The following is a 20,596-nucleotide window of genomic DNA, read 5'->3' on the forward strand; positions in this document are numbered from 1 at the left end:
CAGAATATGGCAAACTGCTTCAACTGTTCCTTTCTTTGTTTTTTTCTGGACTGTGGGTAACTTCAGAGAAACGGTTATGCCATGACCAAAAACCCTTTCTTTATTATTTCTAGCAAAGCCACTGTGGATTTCTAGGAAGGAAGGAAGGGAACAGTAGGAGTGAGGAATCTGAAAAGGCTCATGCTGGAGATCTGAGGGAGCAACCAGAGCTCGGAATTCCCTAAGCCTGAGTGGAATATCTCAGCAGAAAAGAAAACACATCTCTATAGAATGTGTGCAAGGAGAAAAAGGCCAAGTGAGAGGGTTTGGGGAGAGTTTCCACGTATGGGTTTTAGTCCCCGGAACCCCCACCCTAAGACACACTGGGAGGGAAAGCAAGAAGCAGCCCTGAATTCTGCTGGGTAGAGGTGGGAACCAATTTTCCCACCCACCTCGGTGCCAGATTCCTGCTAACTCCCTCCTCCCACCGCAGAAAACAATGATTACTGCTGGGAGAGATCCTGTCCAAAGAGGAGAGTTTGGCAATGTGCAAACCCCTCTGTTCAGGTATCTGAAGCCAAAGGAACATTTCTTCATCAGTTTTTCAAGGAAGTGCACAAACAAACCAAAACCAAAAAGGAGGTACTACGGACTGGATTTCCCAACGTTTCAAAGCTAGTAGCGTGTTCACTGCTGCCCTTCTGCACATTTCCAGTTACTGGCTGGAAAGGGTCCCACTTCCCAACCGTGGCCAGTCAATAAGTCACTCTCATCCCACTCCTGGCTGACCACAAGAGCCGTTTCCCAACTTTCTTCTTGCCCCCAGCCCATCCATTTATCACGAGAGCAACTAAACATACTCAATTAAACCAAACAGCCAGGGAACCACTCCCCCACTTAAAACACTTTGCCAGCTCCCCACAACCCTCAAAATAAAGGTCAGTCCTCACAGCACTTTATCAGGTCTCCCTGCTGCGTCCAGCCTCTCATCATTCCCCACCCACTGACTGATGCCCTGAAGAGCTGTTTAGGGCTCTGAGGAAGATGCCTTGAGACCACCTGCTGTCTTGAAACACTTCCAAGCTGCTTGATTAACTCTTCCTCTGCCTTAGAGATCCACACAGGATCCTGCCCTGCCTTGCCACTGGCTTGCGAGACTCTCTGGGGACTCCCACAGAGGCTACTTTGCTCCCTTGCAGAGTTTTGCTCTAATTCTGAGCCCGACCTAAAGCCCTTACTATTTCCTTCATCTCTGGCTCCCCTAATATGCAAAATGGTGCGTGGTCTCTGCCCAGGGACTCCGGGCTTAAATTAATCAACTAAGAGATGGACATGAGAAGCAGGGGTTCAGAATGGAAGGGGGTGGCATTCATGGTCCTGTGGTAACCGATTTCTCAAGCTTGATTAACTGATTCAAGCAAAGTGTCCCCAGAGAGAGCTCTGAGCCTCCTACACTTATTACTGATGGCCATAGAGGACTTCTGAGCTTCCCAGGTGACTCTCGGGCCATCTGGGAAATGTAATTGAATCTACGTTGGTTTTCCATAAATACCAGGCTTATACTTGGAGGCCAAGAGTCATGAAGTCTGCTTTCCACCAATTTTCAAGCTCAAGGGCCAGATGTTCAAGTCTACACCAAGCCTCAGCATAAGCCATCCAGGTGGGTTGCCCTTGGCCAAAACTTAAGTTTCTAGGCCTGAGAGACAGAACAAGAGATAAGGCCTTCCTTACATGTGGCTTTGGCCATGACTCTAATTCAAATCCCTGGAACCACATATGGTCCTCTGAGCACCACCCAGGGTTACGCCTGAGTATAGAGTCAGGAATAGCCTCTGAGCATTTCCAGGTTTGACACAAAATAATGATTATTAAATTTTTTGTAATGTGACTGTTTCCACACCTAAACCTTCTGCTCTCCAATGATTCTAAAAGAAATGACTTAAAGAGATCTTTTTTTAAAAAAATTCACTTTCAATACCAATACTAAGGGGTATTTTATTTGCTCCTAGCTCTGTTCAGGGATCACTCCTGATAGGCTAAAGGGACTATAGGGGACATAGGGGATAGAACCGAGATTGACTGCATGCAAGGCAAGCACCCTATCTGCTATACTATGACTCCGGCCTCTGTCACAGGGTGTTTTAAAGTTCTTAATCTCTAACAGAGTCAACAGAATGCTTAAATGTAACTTTCTCAAACATAATAAAATCTATCTCAAACAAGAAAAAAATCCAACATCACCATTTGTAGAATCTCAGTAACAGCAGAAAGGCAAATTAAACCCCCCAACAACCAACAACATTAAGGTATTAGCAATTGTATGGAGTAGCTCTAATACTCACAGACTACAAAATGGGACGGACCCTTTTTGTAAAAAAAACAATGGAAGGAGCCATAGCACAGCAGGTAAGGCACTTGCCTTGTGTGCAGCCAATCCAGGTTCAAACACTGGCATCCCATATGGTCCCCCCAGCCAGGAGTGATTCCGAGGGAAGAGCCAGGAGTAACCCCTGAGCACCACCAGGTGTGCCCCTCCCCCTCCAAAAAAAGGAAATGGTTCTGTGGTTTCTTATAAGGTCTAGTCAGCTTGTTCTCAGCTCTCCGTGAAAATGAGAACCTAGGCTCACACAAAGCTCTGTACATGGGTGTTATAGAAGCTCGATGCAGAATAGCCCCAAAATGACAAAAGACAAGAAAGTTAAGACAGGAAACCACTCATCAATAAAGAGGAATAAATTATAAGTAGATGCAGAGATAAATCTAAAAAGTCTTAAAAGACAGAAGTCAGACACAAATGACTACACACTGTATGAGTCCAAGAATATGACATTTTGGGAAGGAGAAATAATACGGACAAAGTCAGATGAGTGGCTACTAGTGGCTATGAGTGGGAGAGAAGACAAAGGAGCAAAGGCAGGGGTGCCTGGAGTGACCAAATTAGGATATGCCATGACTGTAGTCATGTTTATACAACTTTATACATGTATACATTCAAACCATCCACTTGAGAAATATTTTTCATGCAGATTATATATTCTAAACCTTCCCCTAAAACTGTTATTTTTAGCATATCTCCCAAGTCCAACCATACATTGGAAGGCCTAGGATGTTCCATAAAGCTTGAGTATGACCCTGACAGAAGTTAAACAGTGGAAGTTCACCACTTATTTGAGCAACCTCCACGGCAGCCTTCACTCTACCATGCTCCTCTAAGCCACAAAAAATACAAATTGAGGGGCCCGTTATGTACCAGGTACTGTTCTAAACGCTAGACAAAAATAAGTGTGAATAAAAGGGACACAGTTCATATGCTCAAGGGACTTTTGCTCCATCAAGCAGGTAGCAAACAAATGGCCAAGGGTTGTGGAGGCATGGGATGGTGAGCATGCTGAAGAAAAAGGACACAAAGTAAAGGAGCAGAGAGCAATATTGGGGTAATGAGTAACACTTGGGGATAATGAAGTGAGGAAGTGGACACACACTACTCATCAAAAGTCAAGCGATAAAATCAGTGATACTCGCAAGCAGGGAGAAACGAAAAGGTTTGCGTCAAGCTTGGGGCAAGGGTCAATGATGATCCCATCATCAACTACCACCCAGCTCTCCAAGCCCCCTTCCTCCCCAAAATGGCCCCCCTGAACTTCACCTGGAAGTTTCAAAGAGAAACATGAACTATAAAGGCGAAATAAAGAGACAAGAGAAGGTACAAGAGTTTGGGTGGTTTTTTGGTTTGTTTGGTTTTTTTTTTTTCCTGTACTTGGCAAAGCAAGAAGGAAAATAGGAAGTACTGCTCGTGACTGCGGTCTACCCTTCCAAAGCATTAAATCTGCCAACAGAAACGTGATGAGGGAAAAACTGCTCATGCTTGCATTACTACCAGAAACTCCTAGCTTGAGCAGCAACAAAGCGGATTGACGGCCTCTTCCATCCCGCAAGAACAATGCTGGCACTTCAGGTTCTGTCCTCCAGCTTCTGAGGCTGTGAGTCACCCCTAACGCAACACTAGTTGCCTCCGAAGACACTAGTATCTGGATAGCAACATTGCACACTGGGGAGGGACCCAGCACCTCCACATAGAAACAGTGGTTTACTCTCCACAGGACCATCTTCCAGCTGATGGTAGATTAGTAGATAGGAGAGTAATATATAGGATTTTCAAGACACAACTCCCCTCCCACCTCCCACCCACCCAATCTAGTGAAGCTGAGGCTCCAATGAAGTAAATGTCTTGCCCACAGTTGCGCCCTAGAGATAGATTCGAAGCCCAATTTTTCCAACAACTATCATGTACCCGTCCCGACAAGTCTCCTAAGATTCCGCTTCTTCTTTTAAACACATTTTCTCTTGCAACTTCTAGTGGAAGAGTTCACAAACCCAGATGTGCAGTCAGCAACTTGTTTTTCTGCTTCAAAGACGGTGGCTTATGACTTCCGTTTCTCCAAATGTTAAAATAAATGTGTATGCATAAGGTCTGCTATGCTGGGCAAATTCCAGTGGTTAACATAGGTGAGAGAGTGGGTGAAATTTGTGATCAGACTCTCTCCTGCTGATATTGCGGCTATATGTTTTATAGCAATAAACAGCCAGTCAGTAATCTTCAAAGAGAGAGATTTAAGACAACATTTAACCATGAATTGAATGCACTGGCCCTAAAGTTTAACTGATTGCCTATTCATGAGATGTGGATGCAAAAAGCAAGAATCAAAGAAGTTTATGCATTCCAGATCCAGCAAAAGGCGAAAGGTCCTGTAAAGTGAGGATGTGACTCTTGTAAGCCTGACACAGCATGCTTGCTTTGGGAAAGACCTATTCTTAAACTGCCTCTCCCAGTGTGTGTGTGTGTGTGTGTGTGTGTGTGTGTGTGTGTGTGTGTGCGTGTATGTGTAGGTGTGAGCACACACACCAGAGCCATCTTTAGGGAAAAGGCTAATGAGGTGATTGACAGGCTGAAGCAGGTTCCCTATAGGACTCAAGATGGGACACGATGCTATGGAGGAAAGAGGGCAGTTATTGTCTCCCATGATTTTTTTTCTAGGCCCTTCCATCAACACTATTAAGCCTGAAGCTAATTTAACTCTGTGTAATGGTCATCCTTGCTAGGCCCAGACTTCCACCTCTCATTCTCCTACTATCCTGTTATCCACAATTTCAGTGAAATCACTCTTATTGCCACAAAGTCCTTACAGCATATAGAAAAGTTATGCCTAAATCTACTGAAACCATAACATTTTTTTATTAAAAAATTTTTTTAATAGTCAGACATCATGAGGTACAGTTGCAGACTTACACATTTTTGTGCTTGGGTTTCAATTATACAATGATCAAATACCCATCCCTCCAACAGTGCCCATTTCCCACCACCACGGATCCCAGTATCCCTCCCACCCCCCATCCCCTCCAGCCCACCCTGTCTCTGTGGCAGGGCATTCCCCTCTGTTCTCTCTCTCCTTTTGGGTGTTGTGAGAAACCATAACATTTTCATATTGAAACTTAAGGAGACAAAAAAGTATAAGACATCTTTCAAAGCCAAGAATTCCCAAAAGAAATTTTGTCATTCTAGAAGCTATGCTAACATACTACCTATTTTAAAAATATAGATCAAAATAGAGAGACAGATAGATTCACTGATTTCATTCACTCTAAGGCAGGAAGACTTTTTTAAAATACCAAATCAAGCATTACACTTAGTTGATTACTACTGATAATAACTTTAGTGACAAACATAAATTCTTTCCCCTGAAATACATATTCAATTTCTTATAAAAATTATTGACTAACAGCAGAGTTTCTAAATGAGAGCTATGAAGTGAAAATAAAGTCAAAGAGATCCACGAATAATATACAAATCTGTACCTAGCTTTTGATAAGAATCATTCTTCATGCTGTCAGCAATTCTATTTTCAGAGAGCTTCAAAATATTTAAGTCAATTTCTATCATGTCACTGTTGGATAACGAAACATACTATTTTTCATTATCGATATTCTTGATTCTACCATCTGCAAGTCTCGGGACTATGAAAATCACTGAGAGTCAGGATTACTGAAAGCAAATCTTTCCTCTACCCAAATTCTGTTTCATCTTTATAGAATTAAGAGAAATTCTAACACAATGCTAAGAGATTGCCCTTGTACCCCTGCTGATTTCCACTAAACACAGTAACCTTCAAAGGAAGACTTCAGCAAACAATACCGCTATTTGCTTTCTTCCTAGTTGGGGGCTATGTAATACATGGCGGGGAGAAAACCTTTCCCCTCGAAAAGAAAACAGCCTGTCAACATTGTATTGCATAGAAAAATAATCAAATGTTTTCAACTGTAAATCATCACGCCAAAATAGGAGGGACTGGATGGAAGAAACCATTTTGGTCATAAATACCCTAAGCTGTAGAAACACAAACAAGCAAGGATGCAGGAACAGTCAGTTATTTGCAGCAAAATGTGACTGGACAGATAATGTTCCCTGTTGTAGGAGAGTTTTCTAAGAGCATATATTTTGTTTGGTTTGGGGACCATGCCCAGCTGCACTCAGGGATCACTCCTGGTGGGGCTCGTGAAATCATATGGGGTGCTGGGGATCAAACCTGGATGGTCTGCTGCCAGGCAAGAGCTTTACCAGCTGTCTTATCATTCCAACCCCCAAGTCAATATATTTTTTTATTTCCCATACCCCCTTCACTATTCATGGGCTGGAGGGATAGCACAGCGGTAGGGCGTTCACCTTGCAAGCGGCCAACACGGCCGACCCGAGTTCGATTCCTCCGCCCCTCTTGGAGAGCCCGGCAAGCTACCGAGAGTATTCGATATGCCAGACACAGTAACAACAAAGTCTTCAATGGAGACGTTACTGGGCCCGCTCGAGCAAATCGACAATCAACGGGAGGGCCTTTACCTTTACCTTTACCCCCTTCACAGCCATTGAAGTTGTGACTGCAATGACTGGGGTTTCTCACATCCACCTGGCTAGGCCTTATAGCAGTCACGCATCAGGGTGCATGGCTCACACACTCAGTCAAGGGGCTGCCTGGGGATCAAAGGTCACAGTGCTCTCATTGTGGTGTTCACTTGCCTGCTCTCAGGCGTTGTGCTGGAGCTGTGATACCCCTGTTCATTCTGGCTGTCAGGCTCTCTAGAGGGCAGCTGGAGTGCTCACACCTCCTGGCTGTAGCATCAACCCATCTTGCAGCTGCAATGCTCACCAGCAGTCACGCCCCCTTGCGTGTGGTTTATGGGGCCAGCATTCACAGGCAAGCACAGGACATGTGGTGGACTGGGGACTGACCTTGCGACCTTATGACCTTACTCTAGCACAGCAGGCGCTCTAAACCCCAGAGCTGTCCCGATGGTTTCTTCCCGAGAGAATTTTCAAGGAAATAGTTTCATGGCTGTATTTATAAAAACTAAATTGACCTCCATCTCAGAAAGGGCATCATCAGTGTTTGACCTATCCCCCAGCCTAAGGGGTTGATTTTTCTGAGTGTTCAAAGCCCTTGGAAAACAATGAAACTCAAATCCCATCACTGCCTTCCTCTTCCTTTGGCCCTCCTCTACTAGGCTATAAACACCTTCCAGAAGTCATGACTCCTTTTTTTCCCTAGAAATTAGTTGAATTAGTAGAAAAGGGAGATTGTGGAGTCAGAGGAAACTAGGATTGAGTCCTGAGCTACTCCCCAGCTCTAGTATCCTAGAGAAACTACATCCCTATGTCCTTTCCATAATATAGAGTGACTGGTGGATATATAAAACATTGAGCCAGTTCCTGGAATAAAGTAAGTGTCCAGTAAACAGTGGTCATTATGATGACTAATGCTGCTGACTTCATGGAGTAAAAGCATTCATCAAGCAGGGGACACAGAGGGGCAATTTATGAAAAGGATCTCTCTTCTTTGTCCAAAGGAGGCAGAGCACCCCTATCATGCCCCCCCCGCCCCCGCCAAGACCTTTCCAAACTAAGCCCAAGTTCTCTCTGATGCCTGACTCAGCAAAAGAGGCAAAGTGGTAACCTACTATCTTGTGCCACTTCTGCCACTGTGTCACCACCATAAAACACCATTCAGAGCTTGGAAGATAGTTCAAATGATAGAGTCATATCCAGAGCCGCTGGATATGACTCTGGTGGCCCCCGGCACTGCTAAGCCTGTGAATCCAACAATCAGGCCTGCAGAGCCAGACCAAGTGGCCCCTGAGCCCTTGAGAATTGCTTGGGAGACCCCAACATTTTTTTAAACCCTTTGGAGAACACACCTCCCCGCTCCAACGCTTCCATCACTTCACTATCCTCTTCACCCTCTCCACAGTTAGCTCCTGTTTTCTCAGATAGATGCACTGTGCTTTCCTCTTGGCCAGCACCTGGTTGAGTCTTCCCCTCCAACCCACTCCCCCTCTTCCTGAAGCTCTATGCCAATCAACTACATGCCATCGGGGCACCTCTATAATCTCCCCCAGGGCACCAATGTAGCAGGTGGTCCCAGCTAACTTGAGCAGCAAGCTACTGTGTCGCACCTCAAGTTCTCCCCTCTACTGAGAGTCCAGAGTTCAGGACGACTTGTACATCAACCTGTGTGGAATAAAGGGAGACTTTCAGAACAAGCGAATATCCTCCAAGTAGGTGCACTACCGTAACAAATCGGATATTTCATTGACAGTAAAGGGTGGACCAAAACCAGGACAGATTTCCAGCTGTGTTCAAAGAAACACAAGTTCAAGACTCTGTGAGTTCAATTTGGTTTCTCTCGTATTCAGTTGGCTGGGAAGAACGTTCATTTTTCTTGACCTCATGTAAGCAAAGAAGTATCTTGAGGCTATAAGATGAAGCTGGGGAACCCCTGTGAACATATCAGATATTAGGGAGATTCCCCCTATGTACCTGAATAAACGATGTCACCTTTGACCAGGAGCCTAAGATCTCCAAAATCACAGGCTTAAGTTTTAACTCTTAAGTCCAGAAATTGTTCAAGGATGCAAAATTCACCCCTAGATACGTAATCCCCACCTCAACACTCTATTTCCTTTATTTCTGTCCAAAGGAGGCATCTAATATGCAGGTGTTAGTCCAAGTCCAACCCAGAGAGTATGTAACCAAGCCCACAGACTTTTCGAGAATGACCCCTTGCATGAGTCGGTCCCCAGCAGGGCCAGATTGCACCATGGCCCCAGACACTTCTGTTTCTGCCTTGTGAGGGCCAGCCAACTGGTAGGTGAGAATTCAGGGGAGAAGATGTGGATCTCCCAGGCAGTATCAGGAGACCAAGCTGGGCAATATTCAGCCTGGTAGTCCTTAGGCCCCTCGGTGCTAATGGCCGCCGGGGCTGCCCTGAGGTGCTCAGGGGACTCTTGAGATGCTAGGAATCAAGCCCAGGGCCTCCACATGCCAGACAGGCATTCCAATGCTTTGAATTAACTCCCCAGTCCATGATCCCCTTTTTCTGAAATTTTAGAGGAAAATAATAATACAGATATTCCAAGACTATTTTCCCAGAGGAAAAATTTCTATATTATTCTGAGGTTATCATGATTCTGAGTATTTCTTCTAGAATGCATTACTGTCATCAAGTTTTTCACAAACTAGGGGTAAGAGAGAGACAACTCAACAGGCTGGTACACAGACTTTTACATATAGTTGGCCTGGTTTGATTCTAGCACTGCATGGTCCCCTAGGTATAGCCTCTGGTGACCCCTGAACACAGAACTGGAAATAACTCCTAAGTACTCCTGGTTTAGGGAGAAAGAGAGAGAGAGAGAGCGAGAGAGAGAGAGAGAGAGAGAGAGAGATACAAATTATGTATTTTACATCCCAGAGAAAAAATGTGAAAATGTGTTCAGAGAAAGATCAAACCAATAAACTAGAGGGTGAAACATCAACTAGTCTGGTTTTCACAACTGTGGTTTTCTAATGGCATTTTAAAATTCACACAGTACAATCTGCCCAAGTGACTGTGTGCTAAGTACTACATCAGGGGAGTAGTGGAGTTCCCAAATAAAGCTCCCCCCAAAACAGAGTGCCTAGCTGGTCTCTGCAGCCCCCAGGGGTTCAACCATTCCCCTTAATGGAGAACAGCAATTTGGACGCAATGTCTGACAACCCTTCATTTACCCTCAGCAGAGGAGAAAGCCACACTGTGATCATATGTGAAAGGTGACTGGAAGCGGAAACTGGCAAATGGCATTAATTCCACTAAATTTGCAAGTCCTGTGACAGGACTGACAACTGAATAAACACCACTTGACCAAAGACTTTCCTTAGCTCACACTCAAGGTCCTTACTGCAATTAACACAATGATTAAAGTAAATAAATAAATAAATAAATAAAAGACCCCCTGCCTGGAACCTCAATTAATTTTAACTAGCCAAAATCATCATAGAGTTTGTGTATTTTGTATAGCGGATACAATTCCTAAAGAAGCCTCCATACTCATAAAGTCTGTAAGATTTTCCTCCTAGTTGAACAAAGAACAATTTGTGAGAGAAGAATCCAGTTGAAAAACCTCTTTAAGTTGTATACACAGGATCAACAGAATAAATAAATAAGGCCAGTTCAATATTCAAGGATTCATCATCCATTTTGCACTGGAAAGGACTTGACTTTTATAGAAACAATTTCTCTTTCTCTCTCTTAGAGGACCTTGTAAATATTACCCTAAATTCTGATACAGCAGCAAAAAGCCTGGATTAAAGAGGCAAGATGTCAAGATATTAATTCGCAGTCAATGATAGCTGGGGAGTAAATTCTAATTTTTTAAGCCACAGAACATAGAATAAGACTTTATGATGAAGAGGCTCATTGTAGATGATCTTCTTAGTCTAAGAAAATGGTCTTAGAGATTGGCAGCAGGTGAACTGACCCCAGCTCTGCAGGAACAGATTTACATAGAACTGGACAAGTGAAATCTCTTAGGAACATCCTCCAAAAAGGAGGAACAACCATAACCTTTACCAAAATGTGGAAAAGTTTTAAGGAGAAAACTGGGGAGGTACTTATAAGATTTTAGCAGATGAACCGATATGAGTACTAAATATTAAAACACTGAATCACATAATGAGAGAATTTTGCTCTTTTTAGCCTTTATAAAAATTTGATGGCATTAAGAAGAAAAGTTTCTGGTCTTCAGAGCATGCTAATTTCCTTTTCTAACAAAGTGAGAGCAAGCCTTAGAACCAGCTAGTGTCTTCAGAAAACAAGATTACAGAGAAGAATGTGAAAAAAAATTTTTTTATCCGTATCTTAAAAAATTTTTTGTGACAACTGATGCCAATTTTCAACTTAGAGGATTAGTAGATGATTGATTTAAAATATATATATGTATATATATTGATACTTACCAAAAAAGTAAGATAATTTTTTTTCTTTTTGGGTAACACCCAACAATGCACAGGGGTTACTCCTGGCTTTGCACTCAGGAATTACTCCTGGTGTTGTTCGGGGGACGACATGGGATGCTGGGAATCAAACCCGGGTTGGCTGCTTGCAAGGCAAATGCCCAACCCACTGTACTATCGCTCCAGCCCCAAAGTAAGACAATTTAAAAATGAACAGCAGCAGAGAACTGTCTAAGCAAAGGGTACAGGAAAGACTATCTTACAGTGGGAGAAATGCTGGCTCCCACCAGACACTCATCTACCTGTGGTCAAGGGGCAGAACGTCAGTTACTGAGGAATTTGAGTAGGACACAGAGCAAGCAAAAGCAAACACAGCAGAGATGTGAGACTGCAGAGCAGTGAGGAACCAAAACAGAGCAAGAGATTCTAAAAAACAGAAGTCAGAGAAAAGAGGAAAGTCTGTAGCAGGAGAACATTGAACTAATAGCTGAACTAATCACTGAGCTAATCTGTGTTGTGCTGAGCACTGGTGAGAAAGCAGGTGTTATTCCTGGAATAGTTCCCCTTAATCTGGGAAAAAAGCTATAAAAATAAAGCCAGTATGATGTCAACAGTCTTGAACTCCAAAGCTCAAGATCACTGATGGCAGCAGATCCTTAAAGTATTTTGACATTTAGTCTAGCAGACAGAATTCTCATCAAGTGTTTGATAATTAGTTGCTACGCAAATAAATTTAAGTGTAGTGGCAGTTTTCTGTATTGACATATTTAACTCATGCATAAACATATTTTTTAAGATATACTTCCGCCTCCCCTTCCTATTAGAGTGAGAGATCACATCTCACCTATGCAAAGGTAAACACATACCTTCATCCCAAACTCCTGTATCTGGAGAAAGGGCTACAGGTCACTCTAAACTCACTGCCTAGGGCTTCACTTTCGGCCTTTCCAAGGGAAAGCGGTTGCTTCCAGCACTATAGACTTCCCATCTAGTGAGATCGCAGAAAGGCAAGATCCTATTGGTTTTGAGCTGCCTCAGACATTTCTTCAAGAAAAGAAGTTTGGCTTTACTCTTGGCAAAAGAGCATCACTCCAACCTGCCATCCAACAGAAAATTTGCAAAATAAGTATAGAGAGGGAGCAGAAATACTTCTTCGAAACTATTTCTCCTCTTCCTAGGCTCTTCCCTTCATCTGCAAATAACTGGACCCTTCAGCCCCCCTCCGCTCCCTTCTAGTCCCCTGTCTATTATGCTTCAGAAAGCTTTTGCGTCTTGTCTACCTACCCCCAATGACAGTCTTCCTCTTGGAAGGTGAGTACCATTCTCATCAGCATATGAACAGTGGCCCTCTTCTTGAAGGATGAATCTCAGGAGTCAGCAAACTTTATCTCTTACCAAATTTGGTTTATAGGGCTGTAACGTAAGTGAAAAGAAGCAAAAATCTATATCCAAAAAGGAAATGTCCAGGATAGACATCCCAACAAGTATTTTTTTTTCAGGGAGATTTTTTTCAGATGATAAGAAAATGAGAAATGTGTTTCATTGTGAAGAACTAAATTAAATTTGCCCCACTAAAATGTGCTGAGCTGAAACAACTTCTTAACATTTCAGGTAAGAATTCATTTTTGACTGTGATTCACCTCTTTGTCTCAATTTCTCCAGTTTTAACTCCCCTACCAGCCTTTCCTCCCATCATCTTTCTTTCCTTAATCACCATCCTTATCAGGCACAAGATCATGAACTTCCTTAGTGCTTCCCCTCCATCTTTCATAACCTACATACTCTGTTACACTAAGCACATTCCTCTGGACATATCTTTGGGCAGCTTCAATGAGCCATCTTTTTCAATCCTAACTAGAGATCTACAGTTAGAGGACTTACCAGCTCAAAACTCTCTTTAAAAGTTATGTAACTTCAGGCTTTCTGCACCTTGGAGATTTGCCCACAAATCAATTCAAGATGTATATTCTAGGTTTTCACCCTTGGAGAAATCCATGCTCTTTTTTGAACATAGATAGATAGATAGATAGATAGATAGATAGATAGATAGATAGAGCTTTTTTATTTCAAAAAATAAAGATCATGTAACTCCAATCTCTTATACTTTGAAAAATAAGATCCTAAATTTTAGAACAGCAAAATGACTTTCCCAAAATCACCAGGTTTCTTTGTAGCTTTTTGTAATTAATTATACATAAAATTCTATGTAAAACACAGCACTGTAGCACTGTTCTCCCATTGTTCATTGATTTGCTCGAGCGGGCACCAGTAACGTCTCCATTGTGAGACTTGTTGTTACTGTTTTTGGCATATCAAATACGCCACGGGGAACTTGCCAGGCTCTCCTGTGCGGTCAGAATACTCTCAGTAGCTTGCCAGGCTCTCCAAGATGGATTGAGGAATCGAACCCGGTTCTACCGCATGCAAGTCAAACACCCTTCCCACTGTGCTATCACTCCAGCCCTTGTAAAACACAATCATAACGAAATATAGTTACATAGATAATCATATGCAAAGTCTAAAGAATCCGTAGTTTGTATCCTATTCTCAAGGTAGTAACAGTCCTTTCTACACATACACAAAATATATGCATTAAATATACATATTAAAGTTCCCCTAAAAAACTCAACAACTGTCTGTTATCCTAAAACATTTTGACTTCAAAACTAGCCATATAAAATGCTCTTCCTTCCAAATACTTTTTGAAAGTTGGATGTGGCACAGAAAATATTGCAGATTCTGAAATACGTACAAAGAATGAATAAAAGTATAAGACTTGCAAATAAAAGGTTATTTGTTTAAAAGTAAATCTCTAAACCGCCTAGTTAATTATCTCATTCTCACTAATAAAAATAAGTTAATGTGCAAATCAAAGTACTTGACTGTGAAATGTCACAGACCATAGCAGTTTCTCCAACCACAGCTGCCTCAAAAACGGAAATGAAACTAAATGGAACCGAAATTGTTTATCCTACAAAAAAGCTGGCCTAAATAATTTAAGTAGGCACTAAAATTTCACAATCTATCATAAGCCTAACCTTAAGTACAGTTATTTCTCACACAATTTCTATTTTGAAAGTGTCTCTGTGATTATCCCATTATTTTAGACTTTTAGGCTATCTGAAACAAATAGGAGGTTCTCCTTTCTTCTCTTTGTCTGACTTGTTCAAGTCAGCATTTATTGACCCCCTTTATGGTCAAAGGAGCGTGGAAAGAGTTAAAGGACAGAAGAGAACAAATCCTAGATCTCCTCCTAGGGAAACATACACTAGGGAGGATGACAGATGCCAACTATACCAAAAGACACAATTAGAGACATGATGTAACAGAAGTCTTGTATGCAGTATACCCCAATCAGACCCCTGGCACTATGAGCCCTGGAAGCCCTGAGGACCCCTGGGAATGACCTACATCATTCCTGGCCACATCCTGCATTGAACAGACAACAAGCTGGCCCTAGGAGGGGTTCCTCTATGTCCTGTACACCCACCCACCCCCAATCCCCACCAAATTCAGGTCCGAGAGTAGGTTTTCAAAGACTAGAAGAGTTTTGTACCAAAATTCTTTTTGAAAATGGAAAAAGATGGGACGTCAAGCTTCATTTTGTTTCAGGAACTAAGTCTGAGGCACCTACACTTTTAATGAATGTTCTCTGCATTAATAGTTCGTGGTCTCAACAGGAAGCAAACAACTCGAGGCTCTATCTGAAAGCAATTTTTACATTTACAGAGATTTTCGTTTTTTGGCTTTGCATATTTCTAAAACGCTTCTTCTAAACAGCATCTAAGCTGGCTACTTATCCAGGGAATTTTTTTCGGTGGAAAATTTTCCAATGAAATGGGGGGATCATTCGATTTATTGCTAGTATTTCATTTGTCAAAACTTTGATAATGCGACCTAGTCCTTACCCTGTTATTGGAAAAATCCACGGAAACCAAATTGCCCTGCATGCATCCTCATATGATTAATTCCATGATTGTGTTACTCTCTATACCTTAGTTTCCCCTTCTTTAAAACAAAACTGATTATTACCCATTTCATAAAAATCATTACAGGTAAAAAGCTCCAGGCAAAAAGAAACATATAAACAACAAACAAGAAGTGTTCTGGCACTAGAGTTATAGTACAGCATGCAGGGCGCTGCGTTTTCTTTGCACATGGCCGACTCAGGTTCAATCCCAAGCACTCCCTCAGGTGCCCCAAGCCTCATCAGGAGTGATCCCTGAGCACAGAGACACCAGACGCAAGTAAGCCCTGAGTATTGCAGGGGTGGCCCAAAAATAAATTAATTAATTAAATGTTTTCCAAAACTTTGTTCCTAATCTGATACACTAATTTAATAGCTTGTCATGCTATTTTATTTTCTTAAGGCAGGTCTGGAAACTTGATTTCAGAGAATGATACCTTTGAAAAAAAAGGCAAAATTAGATTCCTAGACCATAAAGTCTTTACAGAGAAACTTAATTTTAAAAGTCCCACAACATAATTATGAAAGGAATAGAGATCCTATTGCATCCAAAAAAATGAAGAAACAAATCACCAAAGTTTGGATTGACAATTAAACTCATAGTTTAGGAATGAAACTAAATTATTGGGTTTAATCCCCCTTTTTCTTTTGTTCCTTATACTTTTACAGTCAAATACTCTCTCATCCTATTTTCTCTGTGACACACAGGAAATTAACAACCTACTTACAAATACTTAGCTGAAGCAAAAGGAAAGTTAACCCCTTCAATCCAGCTGAGTTCAGTAAATCTGTCTATTCTGTCTACGGTGTTGCAGTCCCACAGCAAGCAAGGTCGCACTGAGCTAAAGAGAATTTGGCAGTCCAAAACAACTGGGAACCATGACACAGGCTACAGGTTCTGATAAGGATTATTGCCCATAAATGTACCGGGACACAGTGAGCATCCTTGGAAAGTCCTCTGCTCTCAGCAGCTAAAACTGTACCACTTCCTGCTTCGTAGCAGAGTTCAAGTTAATTCTGTAGCCTGCTGGCTGGGTTCAAATCATAGCTGGGTTACTCGCAAAGTACCTGGTCAGGACAAGTTATTTAGCCCCTCAGTTTTCCTAATCTGTAAAATGGGAATAATGAGAGTTTGTCACAAAGATGAATTCATATTTGGAATAGCACATGGCACACGGTACAATTCAGATGTTATCTGTTAAATATTGCCAAAATGTAGGTATTTATGATTACTTCCATATGCTAATATAAAGAGGGTCAGAGATTTTTAGCCGAGACCCTCCTTCAGAATAGGTAAATAAAACATTTTTTCAAAAAGAACTTTTAAAACTAAATGCTGGTATAGCTGATCATAGAAGCATTATACTTGTGTTTGGCCTTAAAACCCAAATAACAAAAACTATATCTGGATTTCAGAGGAGTTTAGAAATGCAAAAACTGTCTACTGGAATATATAAAGGGTCCATAATTAAATATTCTAAACCATGTCCATTGAATTATTTTAGGAGCTAAAAGTTAAAACAGTGAATATACTAACAACTGGGTCTCTGTAAAGCAGGATAAGCAGAGAAGTATATGGAAGGGAAGATCCTTGAAACAAACAGTACTGGAAAAATAGTCCAACTGCTTTCCATATAAGGTAAAAACTACAGAGAAGAATTTTTAAAAAAGCTGTATCACAGAGTTCCACTCAGTTTCATTCATTTTTAATAGTATTTCCACCTTGCACTGAGACTTTCTTGAACAGAGATTCAAAACAACCAAGCCCTAATCACCCTTTTAAGTTTCTAATCATGGTCTCATGTGGCCTATAAATACCTGCTAAGTCAAAATGTGCAGTTGTCTGTAGCAAGCCTCTATTTAGATGTAAATCGAAGTACTTGGAAGAGTTGTAATTTCTAATGCTCTTGTGGAAGGGAGACACTTAGTACGGGATCCCTAGCACACTCAGATGTAAGTCATTCTGAAACATTGGGCAGCCCTTCAAGAGTGAACAGTAAATAATTCACAGGATAGTGAATTGCTGTGACTATACTAGCAACTATTATCCCCAAAATGAACTGAGTATCCTAACCCTGATTGTTATGATTCTACAGTTCTTGCATAAATAGTGTCCTGTTCAACTGTAAGCAACATTTTCCCAAAACTCCCAATGGTGAATTATTTCCATGCTTTTTAGGGGCACTTAGGGGAAGGATAAGATGGCAATGGAGACTATGTACTTGAAAATTATAACTACATGAAGACGGCTTTCATACTTCCTCAAATTTGGGGGAAAAAGTGTCTGAGAAAATAATATGAACAGCATATAATCTATTATTTTTTTTTGCGGCAGGCATAAGAAAAATAGGAAGAAATAAAAGAGGAGCTGAAAAAAAAAAGTTTGGGGGGAGCTGATACTTAGGTTCTGTTTTAAACTAAGATCAAAAGTTAAATTTGGATTTCGAACTATTGTTAAAAAAATCATTAAAATTTCTCTTTTGAACTTGGAAAGTTCTGTGCAGTTGTTCTTTGGGTCTGGGTACTGTAGAGTGGGGGAAATCCAGCCTTTAAAAAAAAATGATCTGCTAATCTTCATTATCGAGGAAGTTTTCTTTTTTAAAAAAATATATGTCCTCTACTACATGAATGTATATATACCGCCCACTCTGGGAGGCGCCAATGGATTTTAAGAGCTGATGCTTATCAGTGCTGCAAAACACCAAAGCTAATGACTTCCAATGCCAGATGCTTTTGTTTTTTTTCTTGCTTTTCTATTTCCTTGTGTTCTCCTTTCTGATACATGCTGAGAAAGAGGCTCTGACCCAGAACCCTGGCCCCCACCCACGCCCCCAAAACTCTGGGGATTAGCAAAACTCTAGGACTGGAGAAAGAGACTAACAGAAAACAACCGGTTGGGCTTTCTCCGGATCCCCCCACCCCCAACCCCGTTTCCCTCCCAGTTCTGCAAGGACCAGTCGGCCCGGGATCTCGGTCGCAACCGGCGAGCTCAGGGCTTGCAACGCCTTGGGAGGCTCCGGCCACGCTCCGGCCACGGGGCGATTCCCTGGCCACTCGGCCAGGAGGCGCTGCGGGCCAGTCCCTCGGGGCCACCGGCGGCCGGCGCCCAGCCCTCCCCACCCCCGCGGCGGAGCCCAGCTCAGCGCCGGAGCTGCGAGCTCTGCACCGCCCGCCGGGGTTACTCGCGGTCATTCCGACCCGCCGTCCGCGCCCAGCCCGGGGCTGCCCAAAATGACCGGCCGCCTAAAGGGCAGGAAGATGCGGTGGGAGGGGGGGCAAGAGCGTGCGAGAAACTGCATCTCAGGTCCCCAGGCGCTCCCGTTTTTAAAAACGAACACGACTTGTCTGCTCCCCCCCCCCCCCGCCGCTCTCTCTTTCTCTCTCTCTCTCTTCTTTCCTCTTTCCTCTCTTCTTTCCTCTCTCTCTTCTCTTCTCTCCTCTCCTCCCCTTCTCTTTCTCTCTCTCTCTCTTCTTTCCTCTTTTCTCTCTTCTCTCCTCCCCTCCCCTCTCCTCTCCTCTCCTCCTCTCTTCCTCTTCTCTTCTCTTCTCTCTCTCTCTCTCTCTCTCTCTCTCTCTCTCTCTCTCTCTCTCTCTCTCTCTCTCTTTTTCTCTCTCTCTCATCCCTCCTACACACCCCGCTACTCCAGGGACCAGCCCTTCGGTCAGCTCAGGGCGAAGCACAGGCGAGACCCCCCCCCACCCCAACCCTCCCCCGGGGTCCAACAAAGCCCCCGGGGTCTCAAAGCTGCTGCAACTGCGCCACGAAGCCCAACTGGGATACCCCATGCTAAGAGTTTGGGGGGGTCCCACAAGCACGGACCGATTCCCAGGTCAAAACACAAGCCGGCTTCTCACCAGCGGAGCTGGGACACGGGGCCGGCACAGTCCGGGGGGAGTGGGGGGAGAAGGGGTTGCAGTTCCTGCCTGCAAGGGGGTCTTGCAGCCGCTCGGGGTGCTTCAGCACAAAGGGAAGAACCGAGTGCCCGGACCTACCGTTCTCTGCACTCCTGCGGCGGCGCCCCCAGCAAGCGCAGCCTCAGCCCCGCTGCGCCCCAGGTCCTGCGTCCCGGTCCCCACGCCCGGAGATGCTCCCGGGACGCCCGCGGCGCCGCCGGGGCTTCGGGGAGGACCAGACTCGCCTTCAAGGGGCAGCCCCTCCCCGCGCCCACCCTTGGGTGTCCTCGAGCCCCTCTTCCCGCCTGCCTCGATCTGCGTTGCCGGAGGTGACAAGGGGGTTTGGGAGTCGCACCGACGTCTCCCGAAACCCCCAGAGCTTCCCAAACACTCCTGCACCCCGAAACGAAACAATTACCAAAAAAAAAGCCACAGCCTCTTACCTGCTTTCCACTTTTGTATTTGCGTCTTTTTTCCCCCCCCACCAACAACCCTTGAGAAAGCAACAACAACAAAAAACAAAAAACCCTTCCGGAGAAGGGGGTGGGGAAGAAAGGATGGGACAGTTTGGGGGCGGGGGGCAAAGGGCAATGCACCCCGAGAAAGTGGCTTCGGCGGGCGCGGGACCCGCGGCGCCCCCTGTCCTGCCCACCTGCCCACCTGCCCCCCGAGCAGAGGCGTCGGTCCGGCTCGGCCGCTCGCCGCCCCTCGCACGCTCCCTCGGAATTACCGGGGTTTCGCGGCGACCGGTTCCTTTTATAGATTCGGCTGCGCCGGGCGCCGGGGTTACTCTCGGTCAAAGCCTGTTCTCTCCCTCCTCCCCGCCCCCGTCCCCAGCCTCTGTTTATGTAGTTCAGTCACTCCGCAGAAAGCACGTGGAGCCCAGGCCCGCCCCTTAAACGGGCGACGGCCCGCAGCTCCCTGCAGCGCCGGGTCGCAGCGGCCCAGAGGCCCCGGGGGACCCCCGGGAGCGCGCCCTCTGCCCCACCCCCCACCCCACCCCGGTTTGCCTATTCTGAGCCGGGAACTGGCATGTGCAGTTGTGCCCGGAGACCCTCGCGCAGATCCACCCTCTCTCTGGGCAGCGCTCAGGGAAACGGCTTCCTCCCAAACTCCTGCAGTCAGCAGCGCTGGTTCCCCCCAAACCCACACTCCACCCCACCCCCCCACCCTCATCCCCTTTTGCTGGTTTACTGGGAGGCACGAAGGGAAGGGAAGGAAGGAGTAGTCTGGGGCCGAACCCCCCTCGGCACGTCAGGTCTTTTTTAGGCTGACCGATCCACGGCTCAGGGTGCTGCATGCAGAAGGAGAAGTGCCCTGGGAGAATGGGCTGGAAGTATTTTCCACTGCGAACGCTGACTTAGGGATTTGGTGGGTGACCCTCTCACTGGCTTGGGGACTTGCTGCCGCCGCTGGCCGTGGCGCCTTGCAAAGCCAGGACC

The 20,596-nt window shown here is 44.4% G+C and overlaps 1 protein-coding gene across 3 annotated transcripts in view; it reads right to left on the bottom strand.

Moving 5' to 3' along the window:
- Window positions 1–19,713, bottom strand: part of ABCA1 (ATP binding cassette subfamily A member 1) — a 148,852-nt gene extending 129,139 nt beyond the window's left edge. For 2 of the 3 annotated variants that reach the window (XM_056117375.1, XM_056117377.1), the window contains exon 1: window positions 19,598–19,713. The gene's annotated coding sequence lies outside the window, so the exon portion shown is untranslated. Of the gene's footprint in view, window positions 1–19,253; window positions 19,339–19,597 lie in introns of those variants that run through there. The other variant, XM_056117376.1, reaches the window with a different exon arrangement.
- Between the last annotated feature and the right edge of the window lie 883 nt (window positions 19,714–20,596).

This window comes from Sorex fumeus, unplaced genomic scaffold, assembly GCF_029834395.1.
Source record: "Sorex fumeus unplaced genomic scaffold, SorFum_2.1 ptg000034l, whole genome shotgun sequence".
NCBI classification, from domain to species: Eukaryota; Metazoa; Chordata; class Mammalia; order Eulipotyphla; family Soricidae; genus Sorex; species Sorex fumeus.